The 18,878-nt window shown below is 41.5% G+C and overlaps 1 protein-coding gene across 1 annotated transcript in view; it reads left to right on the top strand.

Moving 5' to 3' along the window:
• Window positions 1-13,917: 13,917 nt before the first annotated feature.
• RHBDD1 (rhomboid domain containing 1) overlaps window positions 13,918-18,878 on the top strand; it is an 84,888-nt gene continuing 79,927 nt past the window's right edge. The window contains exon 1 of the mRNA XM_087819557.1: window positions 13,918-14,037. The gene's annotated coding sequence lies outside the window, so the exon portion shown is untranslated. The remainder of the gene's footprint in view (window positions 14,038-18,878) is intronic.

Here is an 18,878-nt window from a genome sequence, read left to right as displayed (position 1 = left end):
GGGAGGTGAAGCTGACAGCTCACCTACTCGTGTGTAGGCGGGGCTGCCTTTGTGAAGGTGTCTGGCTCAGCTGGGAGGGGGACTCTGTCACACTGTGCTGACTTGCAGGCTGCCAAGCCCTTGACAAAGGATCATCACATCCGGAGCCTGACTTTATGTCAGTAGCTGACCTCCTCTACACCTTCTTCCCCATGGACTTGTTGACGTAGTATTTCTAAAGATGTTACACGGTGCCATCCTGCTGGCTTAGATGAGGCAGTGGCAAATTTAATGTTACTTCGCGTCTGGGGGGTGAATTCAAGACCCATCATGTGCCCCCAAACCCAGTAGCACATCTGAATACTCCAAACTGCAAGGCTGGTGGCATTAACTGGAGTAGCAAGGAAACGATGAAAAGCTGTGCTGTGCAAGAAATTATCAGTTTATATTGTGGAGAAGGTTACCTCAAGGCCATAAACTTCTTTTGTCTAACAATGCTTGGAATGGTTTGCGAAACAACCTAGTTAGAGTCTAGGCTAAGGGATGAAGCATCCCTTAAACTCTGCCCCCTATTTAAGATTTATTGTTTGTGGGGTATGAACACCAGATACAAAATGCAGGTCGAATGCCTTCTCCTGATCTCAGTGTTTTTAAAAGACAACTTGCATTTCGGTTCACTTTTCACTGAAGCAAAATAATTACTTATATTTCGATTGCAGTTTTCCCTAGACAGACTGAAATGTGTAGTTCATCGAACAGGTCAGTGTATCAGCATTTTCTGCAGCTAGTGTTTCCAGGGTCTAAAATGGTGTGACTGTTCCACTCGCATGATACTATTTTTGTCCTGTGTAAGAGTGGGTAATAACTTATATACTTCTAATATGTTTACTCCCTGAATTTAAGAGCAGGCAAGGTCAGAAGTTATAATTATTTTGGGATGGGCTCATTTGGTCAAATGCCATCAAATAATTTTCTGAGAGCTAAAAATTACTCAAATTATTGGCTTAACTGAGATTCCTAGTGGGTTAAAGTAAATGATTGTTCAGTCCAGTCACAGACAGTTAATCTGGTAGGCCCAGTTGATGATGTTCTAATTAATGTATTATAATAGTCAATCAGAAATTACTTACTGGGCACCGATCGGGTACATTACACTGATACACAGTGGGGAGCCAAGAGGAAATAACCCACTAACACATTAGCTAAATGAAGACGTATACTGAGCGACCATAAACTGTAAACTAATGAGGTGGAAGTTTATCATTATGAAGCATCAACCTGAAACTACAGAACTGAATGACCCAAGAGCACAGATGGGTTCTGGATCGCCCAACCAAATGCGGATCCAAGGAATCAAAAAGTAAACCCACTTTGAATTGGAGCTGTCTCTTACTAGGAGAATAGGGAAGGTACAGAACTGTTTTCACGGAGATTCCCTATGTCTATACCATCTTTCCTGTCTGTTTTTGTAAAGTTTAACTCAAGTGTATTTTTAATGTTATATACAGGCTAGTATAGAGGTATAAGAATTCTGAACTATGAGATCATTTTCAGGTATTATTTCTATTACTATTTGTCTTATTTCATTAAATCAGAGGTTGCAAACTCATGGCCTGCTGGCCAGTGGGGTTCATGGGGTGGTTTTTCAAATGTACCCAAACAGTATTTTTAAATTGTCAACATTAAACATTAGAACATGATGCATCAAAAATTGAAATTCTAACTTCTCTTTAAAAATCAGATGATCCGAGAGTATGGGGTTCCGATTCCCACATGGCCTCCATCAGCCAAAATGGAAAAACATCTACCCCTCTCTACAGCCATTTTGCCATAATCTCATGACTCTGGATCATCTCCCTGACACCATGGCCAATGTCAGGTGCAACCTGTCACCGCGATGCTTCAGATGCTTTCTTCCACCCAGCCCCCTCAACTCATTTATATCTCCTGCCTGGCTCCTCCGGGCGCTGGAGTTTGTGACCTCTGTCTTAAGGGTACTTCAAAACCAATTGCTTTTGAATAGCATTTGATGATGAAGACAGATACTCCACATTCAGAACAGTTCTACTGCATTCCCTGGGGATGCCCATACTCTGCTCCAGGGCGGAATCAGGGCTAATGCATTTAAAGAATGCCCATTAATCAGAAGGAGGTCCAATCTAACTCAAGTCTTTCTAAGAGGCTTGTAGGATGTGCATATTTTATTTTGAGAGTATTTTTTACAGCAAAAGGAAATACACTGCTCATAGAGACTGCTGTCTTTCAGAAGACACAGTTGGTTACAGTATTATACCAAAAAATAAATCAGAATTTAAAAACCACTCTAAAAAACTCACTTTAAGTCAATCACAGGTGGTTAACAATCCGAGACTATTCAATGGGCAACATGTCCTATATTTCTTTCATTTCATAAAAAAAAATATAGTCAAAATATTTCATTTTATTGCTTAGCAGGTCCTTCAAAATTGAACAACAGGTTGCCCTTTCCCAAAACTAAATAGAACCTGGCACTGGAAAGATAAGCCTTTCCCTTTGATTTTTATTCCCTTGATCATGTGCACAGAAAATAAGTCTCAAGAAAATTCAAGTTAAAACTCTGTTAATAAAATATTAAGTCGAGGTTTAATTTGAAAACTACACGTTATGGTATTATTTTTCCTCCTGAGATTCAGGTCGCTCTTAGCTAGGGCAGCTGAAGCTCTGTGAAAGAATTCAGGTGACTTGGTTTTGGGTTCCAATCCTCTTACTTTCTGTCTGTGTGAACTTTGTTTCTGAGCTCTTTATCTGTAAAATGAGATAAAAATCCTACTTCATAGACTTATTAGGAGAATCAATGCAGTTTGATGGCCTAAGAACTAAGAACATTGGCACAGATTCAATTGATGAGTAGCCTTTATTTTGACCAGCAAGGGTGATTCTTTCTTTGGTACCAACTAAACAGTATTTCATAGGACCTAAGAAAAACTTCCTTAAAAAGTAAGTAGTGCATCCTTGTTTCATTTTCATTTTAAGGGGCTTTATTCATCCAACAAGAGATAAGGCAAATGAATATAGTATCCATGAAACAGCACTGTTAAAGCTAATAGATAGTCATCACTCCTAAGACTTGCTGAATCTTATAATATTCAGGGGCAGACTCCAAAAAAGTCCACAGAAAAGTATTTCTTTTAAAAATTAAGTTTTAATTCTGAAAGATCACAAAAGCTATTAATACAGATCAGAATTAGCTGGTGTTCCCAAGGACAGTGCCAATGAAATGGGGCCTGTTAACTAGGCCAGGAAGACGGGCGCACAGCACCCCAGCATCCTGCTCTTCCTCTGGGCACCTGGTACCCACATCCCCTCTTGTCTCTGCCTCTCAGGCACTTGCTTTTCCTCCCCAAAGCAAAAAACTGAACATGAATGATGGAAAGGTTGATATTATATTATAGTTAATATTTCCTTGAGCCCTTCCTGTGCGACAGTCACTCAACCAGGCCTGGTAAGAAGTCACAGAGAATGAATTACTGCCCCACTGAAGAGGCTGGTTAGGCTACAGAGTCCTTTAGCTGGGGCCAGGACTGAAGCTTGGTTTGTATGAACTCAAGCTACTTATGAATGCAGTATAATCATTAATAGTGCTTTCTGTGTGTTTTAAAGGCAGTGAGTGAACTTTTTATATTTGTCCCATTAAATTAAAAATAATTAACTTGTCCTATGCTTGAATTGGTTCCACAGTTGTTCACTTTGTTTAGTTACTTTAAAACGTTTTCCCCATGATTCTGGTGATTCTTTGCCGAGATCTCAAAATTTTACCCTTCCTTTGTCTATGCAACTCTTACTTCTGGTCACATTTCAGTATTTTACTGTCGTCTTTGATTCTTTTAACATGCTAGTTATTTTTTTTCTAGATCTTAGAATATGAAAATACTGAAGTTGAAGGAGACTTTAGAAATAAGTTATGTGAGTCCCTCATCTTACACTTAAGAAAATTAAGCTTCGGAGGGTTCGAATGGCTTACTACCCAAGGCCCAAAAAGTGGCTAGAGGTAGGTATGAAAATCATGTTCCATACACTTGCCAGTTTTCTACGCTTTCTTGCCTACTGGAAGTTAAAACCAAGAGAAACAAAACTCACCATCAGGCCCCCAAGTGGCTTGAGGTCTGCGCCACAAGCCTTCCTACCAGGCCCGCCAGACCCCGCCCTCCATCGCTTGTTCCCTCATGGCTCATGCTATATTCACCCAGCAACTAAGGTTCTGGGTTATTACCTAGTCAACTTTGTTGGATTGCCTATTTTTTGGTGCACACGAAGAAAGAAATGTGTCAGTCATGTTGGCAGTTCATCCCCAAGGGTTATTTGCATTTTATCATTTAAAAGTTCGGTTTGTGCTTTCCTCCGCATTTGGACGTGTAGTCTAGAGGAGCTGTCACATTTCCTCACCCTGAGCCCAACAGCACTTGAGCGTTGGCGACTTACACTGGATAGAACAGTGTGCTAGATTGACTCTGGAAATTTAAGATTAATAACATTTTTCTTAAAAAAAAAACCCAAATCCTTGGGATTTTTTAAGAAAATTAATAAGGAAGAAAAGGAGCATCTTTTCTGTGATTTTGTCTGACTCAGAAAAAAGTTGTGTGTGCGTAGATTGAGAGGGAGAGGGAGAGAAATAGAAATACAAGGAGAAACACATTAATACTTAGAATATTTTGTGAATCTACAGGAATTCTCTGTACTATTTTTGCAATTCTTCTATAAAGTCTGCAATTTCTTCCAAATATATATTTTTTAATTGGCAACATGAAAACTGGTATGATCTGATGCTCGCTTAAAGACTGGCATCCTTAGAACTTAAGAAAAATAAACAATGAACTATAAAAATGCCTTTTCACTTTAGTTTGAAGTCAGGTGTGTTAAATTAAACAGAGCAAGAAAAATCTAAATTATGAGAGGTGGAGCTCTCTGTGATTCTAGGGGATGTCAAAAATTCTCCCCACCCCTGTACCACCCTATGGCTCCTACTTTTCCTAGCCCTACTGTTGTAAATTGGGTAGAACCTTAGCAATAATTCTGCAGATTTCTCAGTTGTGTCTTTTCCCCAGATTCCCTCCACCCAGGATACCTCTGCCTCCAGTTTCCTCCAGTCACCACCCAGAATGGCCACTTGCTAGTGGGCAGGTTGACCCATGACCTTTAACTGAAATTCATTATCTCCTAAGTGTTTTCTCAACAGCCCTACATTTTAAATATGCGATGTCTAATTGTGGATGGAAAGGCCTTTTTGAAGGGATTTTAATTATTAGCAAGCAGTGGCAGAGATACTGCTGTGTAAATGTGCTCATACATCGAAAGGAGGTGCTAAAATCCTCTACTGACTAGGGGCTGATGGGAAAGTTAGCCACATGCCTGAGTCATCTGGTACTGCGTCCTCACAGCCTCACCTCCCTTATTTTGATACAAGTTCCTTTGGAACGTATTTTCCTAGCAAGAACATCCATAAACTCTTCCTTTCCTAAAAATTCATTATCTAGTTTTTCATAAAGCACAAATACAGCATTCATGATTCATTCTGCCAGATTTGGGATGTGGTGGGTTAGGAAGGCTCCTGTGAGGTCTCACCTGGCATGTAGAAAATGTGATTTGGCAGTTGGAGCAAAATTATTCATTGCAGTCATAGAGGCACCAGAATTTTAGTTGATAAAAAAACAGAATGGCATTTGCAGATGTAAAAGAAAAGTGCTGTTAAATTATTATGAAAATAAACTGCTTATTTAAGATTTATTATTTGAAAGAAATGGGAGTGCTCATACAATATTCCCACTATTATCCTGTAAACGTGGAAACAATGGAACATCTGTAAACCCAGCTTAATTTTTAGATAATAATCATAATGAGTTAAAACAAGATTAAGGAAGATTTATCCAAAACACTCAGTAGAAAAATTACTTCCTAAAATAGAAAAATGTAGAAAATTGAAACACAATCACTCAAAATAATTCTGAAGTGGATAGTGAATAGTTGTCATTCAGTTTTTTATAGTTTAGATAATGAAACAATGAAAACTTGGTGTAAACATGTTCATGAATAAAAACAAAATTATCTTATAGATGGACTGTGATGCATCCAGTGACACACAGTACTAGGCATTTAATATTCAGAGGTAGAAATAATATATTGGAAAGTGTGCACCATTAATCCTTCTGCCCACTAGCTTTGTGAGCTTTGGCAAATTACTTGGACTCTGCCCCTTAGTTTCCTCACGTATAAAATGGAAGTGAAGTGCTTGGCACACAGTAGACACAACAAAAGGCAGCTACAGTAGCTATCAAAACAATTAACATGTATTGAGTATTTATTGTGTGCCTGGCACTTTGATAAAAGGTCTAAATGCATTAACTTAACAGGTAGATGTCATAGTGGTAGTAATAGTGAGATCTTACAGGATGCTAGAGGAGTAAGAAAATATTTTTTAAATTTACTAATATTCAGTTGTAAGAAAATAAACTGTGTATCTGCAGGTCTTAGCAGGAGTGAGGGGTCAAGGGTTGTGTTACAGTTCAGGACATCCCAAAGTGGTCAAGCTAACACCCTTCTTTGGGGGCACTCAGCCTCCAACAACCCCACTGAAGCACAGTCATTTCTGGTACCGAGATGACTATAGCCTCCAACCATTTCCAGACCCTCCTAAGAGTCCAAGTCCCAGGAGAGAGCCTTTGACTGGTAGGTTCCCACATTATGTTCCTGTTCTCTCGTGGTACTGGGGCAAGGAGAAGGAAATTCTGGCTTATTCATATTCTATGGGTGGAGGGGACTAATCTTTAGGAAAAAAGGTAGAAAATATATGAGGAGAGAATGAGGTTTCATTGGATTAATGCCCCAATATAAAAAATAAAATGATCTGTTGGTGGTATGTTTGGGAATCAGGGAGTGTATGATTTAGGGGCAGGAGTTTAACAATTGAATTGTAAGCATTACAATCCTGCAGAGTAACATGAATTATTTTAGTGTTATCACAGCTCTTCTCAGCTCCAATAGATTGAGAGTTGAGTGACAACTGATATACAATTAGAATAATGACCATAATGTCAGGATAATTAACCATCCATCACAAGTCTATTGCAAGTGCATTGCTCCTATTTGTAGGTTTAGTAATACCTTATTACTTTCAGGACTTTTCTCATTGGCAGCACAGTCACTAGAGTCTTAATTCTACATTCTTCATTTAAACCAATGAGAAGCCACTTGAGTTCTAAAGCACATATTTCCATGTAAAGACTCAAAGACTCAAGATCATTATAAGAATTTCTAAGACATGTTAATTGGTTTTATTTTTATTATTAATGGTGTTTTCTTCAAGCAGAATTTAATATATTCCATAGTTTACATAGTCTATAGCTAACCTTTCCCACTATTCTGCATAGAGGCACTGTAATGCTTACAGACTAAGAATACTGGATATCACAGCATACTGTTTGTTTCTCACTCCTCACTATTCATCAATACCCCGCTCAAGTGCTGATAAAACATAGGCCACTGTAGTGATTCTTCATAATATTGCCCTTCCCTCTGTTTGTTTGTTTGCTTGCCTGGAATGCTCTTCCGCTCATCTCAGTAGGTCTAACCCCACTTATACATCAGCCAGGCTTCTCAAATGCCAACTGCACAAATTATTCTCTCCTCTCTCTAACTTCTCTCCCTTTAAAGTCCCAAATTAATTTACCCAAACCTCACTAATAGCCGTTAATTCTTTCTCTCAGGTTTTGCTGACATTTATGAGGCCTTGGCCCCTTTATCAGACTAGAGTTCCTAGAGCAGGCATCCCTATCTGATCCGTATCCTGCACCCCAAGAGTGATGTTTTGAACACAGCACGCAGATGGGTAGGCCCTGGGTAGGCGTGCAGTGCTCACTCTTTACCAAGCCTTTCAGGTAACTGACCGCACATGTCCACAGACTAACTTTTCTTTAAACAGTTTTGTTGAGGTAGAATTTATACCTTAAAATCCACCCATTGTCTGTGTATAGTGTGCCTGTGTGATTTTTAATAAGTTCATAGAGTTGGGCAACCAGCATCACAATCCAGTTTTAGAACATTTCTCTCATTCCCCCAAAATTCCCTCATGTCCATGTACAATTAGCCTGGCTCCCACCCCCAGTTCAAATCAACGACTGATCTGTTTGTCTCTATAAATTTGCCTTTTCTGGACATTTCACATGAACAGAATTACACAATATGTAGTCTTTTCGGTCTGGTTTCTCTCAATTAGCATACTATTTTGAGGTTCATCCATGTTGTAGGTGACTGTGTCTTTTTATTGCTTTACCCACTCAACCGTTGACAAGTATTTAGATTGTTTGCAGTTTTGGGCTATTATGAATACTGCTATAAAATAGATTTGTAAGAGTTGGACTGCTGGGTTATCCTAAGTGTATGTTTACAATTTTTAAAAATTGGAAGTCTCTATTATAAAGTGGACACATCATTTTACATTCTCAACAGCAATTTGTGAAGATTCTTGTTTCTCCACATTCTTGCCATAACTGTTTTAAATTACTGTCACTCCAGGGGGCCTGGGGTATTATCTCATGTAATTTTCTGGCACCTTCCTAATGATTAGTGATGAGAATATTTTTAATGTATTTATTAGTTATTCACTTAATCTTCTTTGGTGAAATTTCTATACAAATCTTTTGCTCACTTCTTTATTGGTTTATCTTTTTTTCCTTGAGTTACAGGAGTACTTTAAATATTCCAGATACAAATCCTTTTTCAGATATAAAATTTGCAAGTATTTTCTTCAAATCTGTGGCTTGATTTTCATTTTATTAATGAAATGTCTTTTTAAAAGCAAATATTTTCAGGAGGTCCAATTTATCAATATTTTGTTTTGTGGATTGTGCTTTTGGTGTCTAGCTAAAACATCTTCACCCAACAAGCATGACAGATTTTCTCTTGTGCTTTCTTTTAGAAGTTTTATAGCTGTAGCTGTTACATTTAGGGCTCTGTTCCATTTGGATTTAGTTTTTGTGTCTTGCATGAAGAGTGCAAGTTTATGGTCTTCTTTCATACTGATGTTCGAGTTTCCCAGCATTATTTGTTGAAAAGACTATCCTTTGCCTTGGCAATTTTACTAAAAATCAACTGACCATATAAGGGCTTATTTAAATTCCACTCCACTGATGTCTATGCCTACTCTTATACCAATGAGGCAGTCTTGGTTACTGTAACTTTATAGGACATTTTGAAATTGTGCAGTGTAAATCCTCCAATTTTCTTTTTCAAAATTGTTTTGGCTATTGTATTTTATTCTATATTATAAAGATCAGCTTGTAAATTTCTATTTTAAAAGTCTGCTAAGGTTTTGAGATAGTGTTGAATCCACAGATCCATTTGAGAACTGCCATCTTAACAATACTGAACCTTCCAGCCCAGGAACATGTACGTCAACTCCTCTTGGCCATTTTAAGTTGTTTGCAGTGTACACATCTTGTGCCTCTTTTATTACATTTATTCCTAAGTATTTTATTCGTTGTGATGCTGTTTAGGATGAAATTGTCTTCTTAATGCTATTTTTGGGCTGCTTACTTGTAGTACATAGAAATGCTCTTTAAAAATCTTGATCTTGTGCCCTGATACTGTGCTGAACTCATTGATTAATCCTAGCAGTGCTTATTTGTGTGCATGATTTCTTTTAAGGTTTTTACATACAGGATCAGGTCATCTGTGAATAGACAATTTTAATTCTTCCTATTCAACCTGATGTCTGTTTCCCCTATTGCAATGGCTAAAGCTTCCAGTAAAAATTTGAATATAAGTTGTGAGAACAGACATCCTTGCCTTGTTTTTTGAGGGGGAAAGCATTCAGTGTTTTATGGTTAAGTATGAAGTTAGCTGTAGGTTTTTTATAGGTGTCCTTTATTGGGCTGAGGAAGTTCCCTTATAATCTTACTTTTTTTTTTATGACACGCTTGTTGGATTTTGTCAAATGCTTTTCTTTATCTAGAGATGGTGTGTGGCTTTTGTCCTTTGGTCTATTAATGTAGTGTTGTTTTACACTGATTTTTTAATGTTAAACCAACCTTGCATTCATGGTATACAATCCCTCTTAGGTATTGTTGGATTTGGTTTGTTAACACTTTGTTGGGGATTTTTGCATGTTCCCGAGGGATATCGATATGTAGTTTTCTTTTTTTGTAATGTCTTTACCTGAATTTGGTATCAGGCAATAAACATCTTCATAGAATGAGTTGAGAAGTGTTCCGTTTCAGAAAGAGTGCGATTGTGTAATTTCTTCCTTAAATACTTGCTTGAATTCACCAGTGAATCTATGTGGGCCTGAGCTTTTCTTTGTGGGAATATTTTAAAGTACTAATTTCTTTACTTGTTAAAGTCTGTTATGAGTTATGCCACCCCAAAAGATCTGTTGAAGTCCTGATCGCCAGTACCTCAGGATGTGTTCATGTTTAGTAATAGGGCCATTGCAGATATAATCAGTGAAAGGGAGGTCATACTGGAGTAAGTGGGCTCTCAATCCTCTATGATGGTGTTCTAGTAAGAAGAGAAAAACATATGAGGGGAGAATGCCAAGAATACAGAGATTGAAGTTGATGGAGCTGCAAGTCAAGGCATGCCAAGGATTGCCAAAAAATCACCAGAAGCTAGGAAGAGTCAAGGAAGGATTCTCCCCTACAGGTTTCAGAGAGCTTAGTTCTGCCAACACATTGATCTTGGACTTCTAGCCACCAGAACTGAGACATAAATTTCCGTTGTTTTAAGCCACCCAGTTTGTGGTGCTTTGTTATAATTATTTTATCTTCTTGATGTGTCAGCCATCTTATCATTATGAAATGTGTGTCTCTAGAAATATTTCTTGTCTTGAAGTCCATTTTCTCTGGTATCAGTATAGCCACTGAAAATCTGTTATGGTTGCTGTTTGCTTGGTCTATCACTCTAAAGTATTGTTAGTCTTATGGTCATCATAACACATGATGCAATTTTGTACTTATAGTTCTTAAACTGTTCTTGAGTTAATTTGCAAGCTTTTCCACAAGAAAGCTATAAATTTATAAATTTTGGTCAGTTTACGTAGCTTTTGGTACAGTGTTGGATATAACAACAAATAATTTATTAAAAGCAAGTAGGTGCTCAAACAAGCTCCTCTTTTAAAAAAAGCAATCCATTTGTGTTATTTGCTCACAGTGCTGCTGACTGATGTTCTCTCAGCTTCAGGCCTGGGTCTGAAAGCTGAGAATGATACTCATCTGCCTCCCTGCCAGTCCAAACCCTAGATTTATGAACCATACAAAGGGTTGTTACCACAACACCCCTGTTTATATACAAGAACTGATTTTTAGAAATACTTATTTAAGTTTGAAGGTTTATTCCCAGGTATTGTTGCTCTCCTGCAAAACTCTGATAGAAATGGAAAATTATTCAAATATTTATTCAGGTTTCAAATATTATACACAATGTACATCACACTGCTTTTTCTCATGATTAAGATTCATGAATACTTGCATGCTTTTAGGAATCTTACAAGGTAATGTTACAATTGCATAACTTTTACATTAAAGGACTTATGGCATTGATTCTTTGGTATTTTTAAGCCTTGCCTTGGTGAAAGGATGCTGCCTATGATATGCAATTATTATCCAAGTGATCTGTTTGACAATTTAAGTGGAACTTGAGTATGATACATGATAATTTCAGTAGGAACTTAAAAAAAAGTTCCTGTCTGCTCAATAAGTCATATAGGAAAAATAAGTCATTTTTAAAAAGGTATGTAACCCACCCCTCTATTCTGTAATATTGTTTCTGTTAAAAGTTTTGTTAAAGGTGAATTGTCAACTAATAAGGAACTTGTGGATAAGCAGCTATTTCTGTAAGAGTTCCAGGAATTAGCATTGGAGGCGGAGGCTGACTCCAGCAACCAGATGTTCTGCCTCTCAGAGACCTGCTGACAATCATAAACACCGGAGCTCCACCTGACCAGTTTTGAGATCATTGGAATGGACCATGCTGGCTTACACGTAGAAACTTTCAATCCTTCTCCCCGATTTCTTTGTTGTTCTTTTCTCCTCCCTCCTGTAATATAACCCCTGCCTGCACTGAGATGTTAAGATGCCTTTTGCCATCTTCTCAGGCTGCTGCTATTTGAATAAATCTCGTTTTCTTGCATCAGCATCTGTCTCTTGAGTATCGGCTTTCACAGTGGTAGGCAGTCGAAGCTGAGTTTGGTATCAGGTAGATTTTCTGTCCTCTCAAATATCTATGAATTTTTTCACTGATAATATTTGAAATTAAATATAATTGTCTAAGTATATTCTTTAAAAAAACTGTTTACTCCTCACCTGAGGATATGTTTATTGATTTTAGAGAGGGAGGGAGAGAGAGAGAAACATTGATAGGTTCCCTCACTTTTGAGTCCCAACCAGGGATAAAACCACAATCTAGGTATGTGCCCTGACCTGGAATCGAACTGCAACCTTTTTGGTGTACGGGACAATGTTCCAACCAACTGAGCCACCCGGCCAGGACCTAAGTATATTCTTAATCTTTATATACTACAACATTTTAATGAGAATACTGTATTGAGCTTCCCAATTTGTGGCTCCCTTAAAATCACCTCTGTATTTGATGTATTAAGATAAGAGCAAGAAAAATGATGCTATTATAGAAAGGTGTAAAGCGTGTTATAGAGTAGAAGACAGGATTCGTATTAATTGAATTGATGTATATGATCATCGATCAGAAGTATAAGTGGGGGCCTCTGTTTGAGAAATCACTATTTTTCTCCCTAGGGAAACACAGAATATAATTCTATAGGCAGTTCACACCCCCGCCCCAATCCTGTTCAGCTGAATTTCTATTTCCAGGAATACAGTTTCTCCTGGTCAACGAAGCTTTCTGATCAGCACATTGTTGTTAGAAGGGATAACTTGTAAGGCTCAAGGAACATACCCTTGCAAATTGCTAAGAACCTTCTCTATCACTCGAGAGCCTGCTATATATATCCTGTGCATGAGCCCGATTTTTCACTTAAATTTCAAATTCCAAAATAAATTCCTATAAAGCGTTCTTGCAATACACAAAAACAAAAGGTAATCAAAACTCTCCTGATTTAGGCAGTTTTTAAGTATACTAGCCAAACACAGCTGTCACGACCTCCAGTAAATAGAGCAACCTAAAACCACCTGCATTTGGATTCCTCCTTGCAAAAGGCGTATCTTAGCGCCTCGTTACTAGAAAGTTCTGTACCAAACTGTAAGAAAGTTTCCTCCTACTGTCTGAAAGAAGCACAGCATCGCAGCCTTTAACTTCACCCGCCTCCCACTACTGAACATAAGCCTTGTTCCAGAACAGCAGCTGAGCCCCTACTTAAAAAGGCTTCAGGCGGTGAGTTAACTGAGATCCTTAGCACCCGAGCCCTCGCGTGGGCAGAGAGGCTGAGAAACGCGGCCTCCGCCGAGCTGCGGGCAGTGGGAAGCGCAGCCCGGCCCCGCTGCGAGGCGGACTTGGTAGCGCTGGTTCCGCCCCGACGCGCCTGCGCCGTCCGCAGCCGGCCCGGCGAGGCCCAGCGCCGCTCGCCCGGCCGCCCCGGCCGCAGCCGGCTCCTCGCAGCAGGTCGGGGCCTGCGGGAGGCCGGGCCCGGGACGGCCTGCCCGCCGGCGCCACGGGGCCCCTCGCCGCCGCCGGCGCGCCTGGTCCCTCCAGCAGGCCGCTCGTCCGCTTCGGCTTTCCGCGCCGTGAAGGGGGAAGACAACGTCCACGTCCCGCGCGGAGTCGCAGGACGAGCCCAGCGTCCACTCCCCTCGGTGCCCTCGGAGCCACCCCCGCGCCGCCCCCCGCCGCCCCCGGCCGCCCGGAGGTCTCGCGCCCGCGCCGCCGCCCGCGGGCCCGCTCCACGGCCCTGCCCCGCCCCACCAGGGCCGCCCCGGAGGCGTCGCGACGTCGCCCACTCTCACCCTCGCGCCGGGCAGGCCGCGCGGACGACGAGCGCCGGGGAGCGACGCCCGTGCGTGATGACGCACGCACGCGGGCGCGCGGGAGACGTGAGGACGCAAGCAGACCGTAGAGAGCGTGAGTTCCCGCGTCTGGTTTGCGCGGCTTTTTTCGACTTTTCCAGGGTCGTGGCGCGGGCTGCGGGGCGGCCGTCGGCGTCCCCCGAGGGGCCGGGGCGCGGTGGGGACGGAGGCCTGGGCGGCTGGGGGCCCCCCGATTCCTAGGCACCCTCGGGGTACGAGGTCGCGGAGGGCGCCTCCTAGCGCGGCCCTAGCCGGTCGATCCTCGCCCGTCGCCGCGGGCGTTCCCTGGGCGCCCCCCGCCCAGGCCCTCCGGACGCGGCGGCTCCGGGGTGTTCGGGGGTCGCCTTTGAAAGGCGGAGTTGACCGCGACCGGGCGGCCGCAGCCGCAGCTTTCACTTTCAGGGGCTCCTCCGACCGGAACTCTCTGTTCTCGGAATTAGCTAGCGGGGTGGCGCGCACCCCCGCCGGACCGTGGTATTTCTCTTTTAACGGGAGACCGGAAATCCAGCCTCGTGAATTTAACCCCTTTCTGCCCAGACCTTAGAAGCCTCTCCAGAGCCGGGTCGCCGCCCCCCTCCAAGGCTCCGCGCGCTGTCGGAGAGCATCGCTGCCGGGCCCTGGTCGGGCGCCCGTGTGCACGTGTAGGTCCCTTTGCAGTGCCCTCGGCGACGGCTGAACTCCCCCCCCATCTTAATGTCTTCTTAAAAGTCTGTCTCATGTCTCAAACTTACATGTCAGTTTTTTACTAGTTCAATAAACTTGAAAGACTGCATTTGCTGTTGGCACGGCAGGGCTTGGGAAAAAGGGAATCTTACCAAGAGGAGCCCTGCGTTGGGTTCCTGAATTGCCCCAGGACGACTGGCCACCTGGCCTCGGCGTCACCCCTGGAACTTTTTGGAAATGCAAATTTTGGGGACTTCCTGAAGCAAATATCTTTCAACAAGCCTTTCAGTTGATCCCGGTGCCCCTGGGTGCTGAAGTTTGGGAAGGACAGGCATCGTGATGAAGGTCAGCCATGTAGGAGCCAGCCCAGAGTTTTACTGAGTGGCATGGGTCCTGGTGAATGAGGCCTTTCCTAGGTGTAGGATCTTGGACCAGTTACTTATAGGTAACTTAATAGGACTGTAACTATTCCGTGTGAAAGTGCAGGAAAAGTGTTTAACAATGGCATACGGAGAAAGCACTCAAAGATGAGCTGTCACTTAATAACTGTTATGACTATATGAAATCCATAAATAGACTGGTGGAAGGATTCTTCCTTGGGTTAGATATGAGTCATAGTGCAGGATATTGTGACCACTGCTTAAAAGACATTTTATTTGTTTATTTCTGGCTTCCCAGTAATAGTCTACAGAGTCAAGGTGGTTTATTGGAGGCAGGATACTCAGTGAAAAGATAGAGCAATGCTTACTCCCTAATACCAGCGCTGTTGTGGCCGGATGATTTTTTTAAGAATTGCATAAGTAATCGTGTTAAAGGGTACTTTTTAAATTTTGGGGATTCTGGTCTCTTCAACTTAATTATGTCTTCTTTTGACCCAGAGTTTGGTAAAGAAAGTAGGGCGGGCTGAGCGGAGATTCGCCCTAGAGCTGAGAAGTATTATGGAGCAGTGACTTGCAGGCGTGAGACAAGGCTGGAGGTGTTTCTATCCATCTTCCCTCCCCACTTGTCATACCATACAGCTCCGATAGCAGAGAAGGCCGCCTCATACCCATTCTCCGTTCCTTCCTTCTCTGGAAGCATTGCAGGACTTAAGGTGGCAGTGCTGCTGCCACTTGTGGTGTTTTTTTGTTTTTTTTCAGATCATCGGTTGCAGTGTTTACTCACAACTTTTCCCTGCCCTTTGCAAGGGGACACTGTCGGGGGAGAAAGAGAAATACTCAGGACTTGAAGCAACTGCCCTAAAGCCTAGACTCATCCAGGGTTGAGAAGGGTCAGTGCCACCCTGTGGCCTAAACAGCAGGCTTGGGTTAGAGCGCTCTGCTCCCAAGGCCGTGCCATGGCTCCTGGATATTGTGGGTGAGAGAGTTTTCAGGTAAACAGGAGTCACATTATAAAGCATCCATTTTCCAATGGCCCAGGTTTTTCTTGTTTTCTGTCTCAGAGTGGCAGGACTATAGCTGTGGTTGGGGGTCAGGAAGACTCTGCTTTGAACCCTGCCTCTGCTACTTACTGATTGTGTTCGTTAGACAAGTTAACACCCTCCCAACCTTAATTCCTCTTCTGTAAGACAGGAGCCATGGTGTGTGATTGCCTCAGGACACTGAATACAGTAAAGTCAAGTGCAAAACACGTCCCCCCGGTGTTAGGCATGGAGGCTCAACCGCTATAGCATGGTGGACAGTGGAAAACGGTAGTTACCACCTCAAATCTAACTTGATCTCATTCATTTCTTCCTTATGAATCAAGTAGTTTTGTTATTACCTAACTGCACTGCTTTTCTTTTTAAACGATCAAAGATGGTGAAGTGAGAAGTCAAAGCTTTCACATTATTGTGAACCAGAGAAAGCAAACACTTGGAGAAAGTTAAAACTACACCTGGTAGAAAAACACTACCTTCCGTTTTATCACCACACAGAGCAACTTCCACAAGTTTTTTTGGGGTACTTACTGGAAGGTGAAGGTCAGGCGGTGACTAATAATTTAAGTGTCTTCAGTTAGTTAATGGAGACAGTTAGTTATAGAAGGGGACAGTATGTCAGAGGAGATGAGACCTCACTAAAAACATGCACCGAAGTATAAGAAAATACTGCTAGCTCTGAAATATTCTTTTTCAATATGGATGCTTGATGATAGCAAAGTGAAAATTTTTATGTTCCATTTTTTAAAAAGTGATAAAAACATATTTGTGTGTGTGTGTGTGTATGTTATATATAAATATATGAGCATGGAAAATACTTGAAAGGAGCCATACCAGGTCATAATTTACTTGTAATACGGGAATAGGGATAAATCTCTACATTCGGTTAAAGTTAGATATGTGCATGTATATGTAAGCATTCTTTTATAAGATAGAAACGATGCTTTTGAAAGATTTCTCTTTATGCTGCAGTTGTAGTCACCTAAGCAGTGGGCCTCAAAACCTTTAGCAGGGAGCAGAATCTGGGCTGAGGTGCTCAGGAGCTGAGAGGCTTTACCGAAAGGACAGTGTGTCTGCAGGGGCACACATGAGGCATGTCCCTGGAACCTATGAGTCCAGGACGCTGGGAGTGAAACTCTCCGTATGTGGAACAGAAATCATTAGGAGATGAGCTCTACCTACAAAAGCCATGGCAGTAAGAATTCTTGGGAGTGGGAGTCACAATGTGTTCTGAAGACAGTGCCCAAGGTTTTCAGCAACGTTAAGCAGGTAGTATAGCTTCTCATGCAGAAGACTGGTTATTTACAAACCCAGCCAGCAGGCCCACCATGTTTTACAGAAACAGAGGCATCTGTGCACATTTTTTGAGAAATCATCTAAACTGTTTTTTAGTCCCACAAAGCCAGACAGCTGTACCACTGTTAAAGCTGTTTAATATTTTAACTGGCTGTTGTTTAGCATTACAAATGACTCAAGGAAAAAGAAACAGGGAGTCAATGGAAATACATTACTTGTGTTTACTGCCTCTAGGTTTTTTGTTGTGTGAAAGTAGCTGGTTTGCATTTATATGGCAAGGGGTTTTTCTTTGAGTTAATTTGTAGTTAATAGTGAGCTTTCATAAGAAAAATAATTTCAAATGCTAAGTATTCGGTGGTTATAGCAGTAGTAACACTGCATTGTCTTTTTTCACACATTGAGGCTTTCCTGGTGGCAGCTGGAGTGTGGGGGAGGGGAGTCCCTGTGACTCCACCAGCTGCTCCACGCAGCATCATGATGGTGATCTTTCAAAGCCTGTGGATAATTTTGGCTGTATTCAGAAAGGGAAATGTGTCAAATTTCTGGGAAGCAGTAGATAGCATGCAAGAGCCCCCTGGGATCTAGATGATCACCAGCTAACCGTGCATGCGCCCAGGTTTCCATGTTGGTGTTAGTTACCATCTACTTCCTTGGACGGGTTACATGCACATAATAGTTATGAACCAATAAAGCTTCATTCCATGAGGGGAAAGGCTCGTTACTTTATGGAGAGGGAGAGAGAATGGAAAACAAACTGGGGGTGTGCTGCGTGCTTTCACATAATGTGCTGTTTCGTTTATTCTTTAATGACTCCAGGGAGTAAGTGACAGTTTTCTCATCTACGGATGAAGAAGTGCAGCAGGATTGATTATATGATTTGCCCGAGGTCACGTACTAGCAAGGGATGGCATCCAGATTTGACCGCCAATCTGGCTTCAGCTCCAGGAGTGCTGTCATTGCCGCAACAGCTGTTTCTCCATGGTGTTAACTTGCTTATGCATTTTTAACTCAAAGTCACAATTTCAGGACAGTTATGAATGACATTTATATACATATTACAATGACTGCAATTTTATATAAATAATATATAGGGGAGAGAGGTGATGATTTATGTCTATGAGTTGCGTAATGGTGAAAGATGAAGCCTTTCCAAAGAAAAGCAAGAAAAGCATGCAGAATACCCATAATCCTCCCTGAAGGCTGTGAGATCCAAGAGGCTCTCATTCTTTTTTTTTTTCTTTTTTCTCGTATTTCTTTTCTTTTGAGTAGATGAATCTAATTGACTCATTGAAAGTTTTACTCAGAAGTTTTCATCAAGTGATAACATGCTATAACATCAAGTGGTAGTCTTAATTTTCAGTGGAGAGCAAAGCCGGGCCTGCAATATTTTGAAAATCACTTCAATAATTAGAAGTTTCTTTAGAAACATAAACCATATATAAATAGAATACAATTTTAGACCATCAGCTTTTCCTTTTGAAATAACACTCTTCATCCAGTGTCCAAGTTCATGCACTAAG

Source organism: Miniopterus natalensis, chromosome 8 (assembly GCF_054644295.1).
Source record: "Miniopterus natalensis isolate mMinNat1 chromosome 8, mMinNat1.hap1, whole genome shotgun sequence".
Lineage (NCBI taxonomy): Eukaryota > Metazoa > Chordata > Mammalia > Chiroptera > Miniopteridae > Miniopterus > Miniopterus natalensis.
This window is presented reverse-complemented; position numbering and strand designations above follow the sequence as displayed.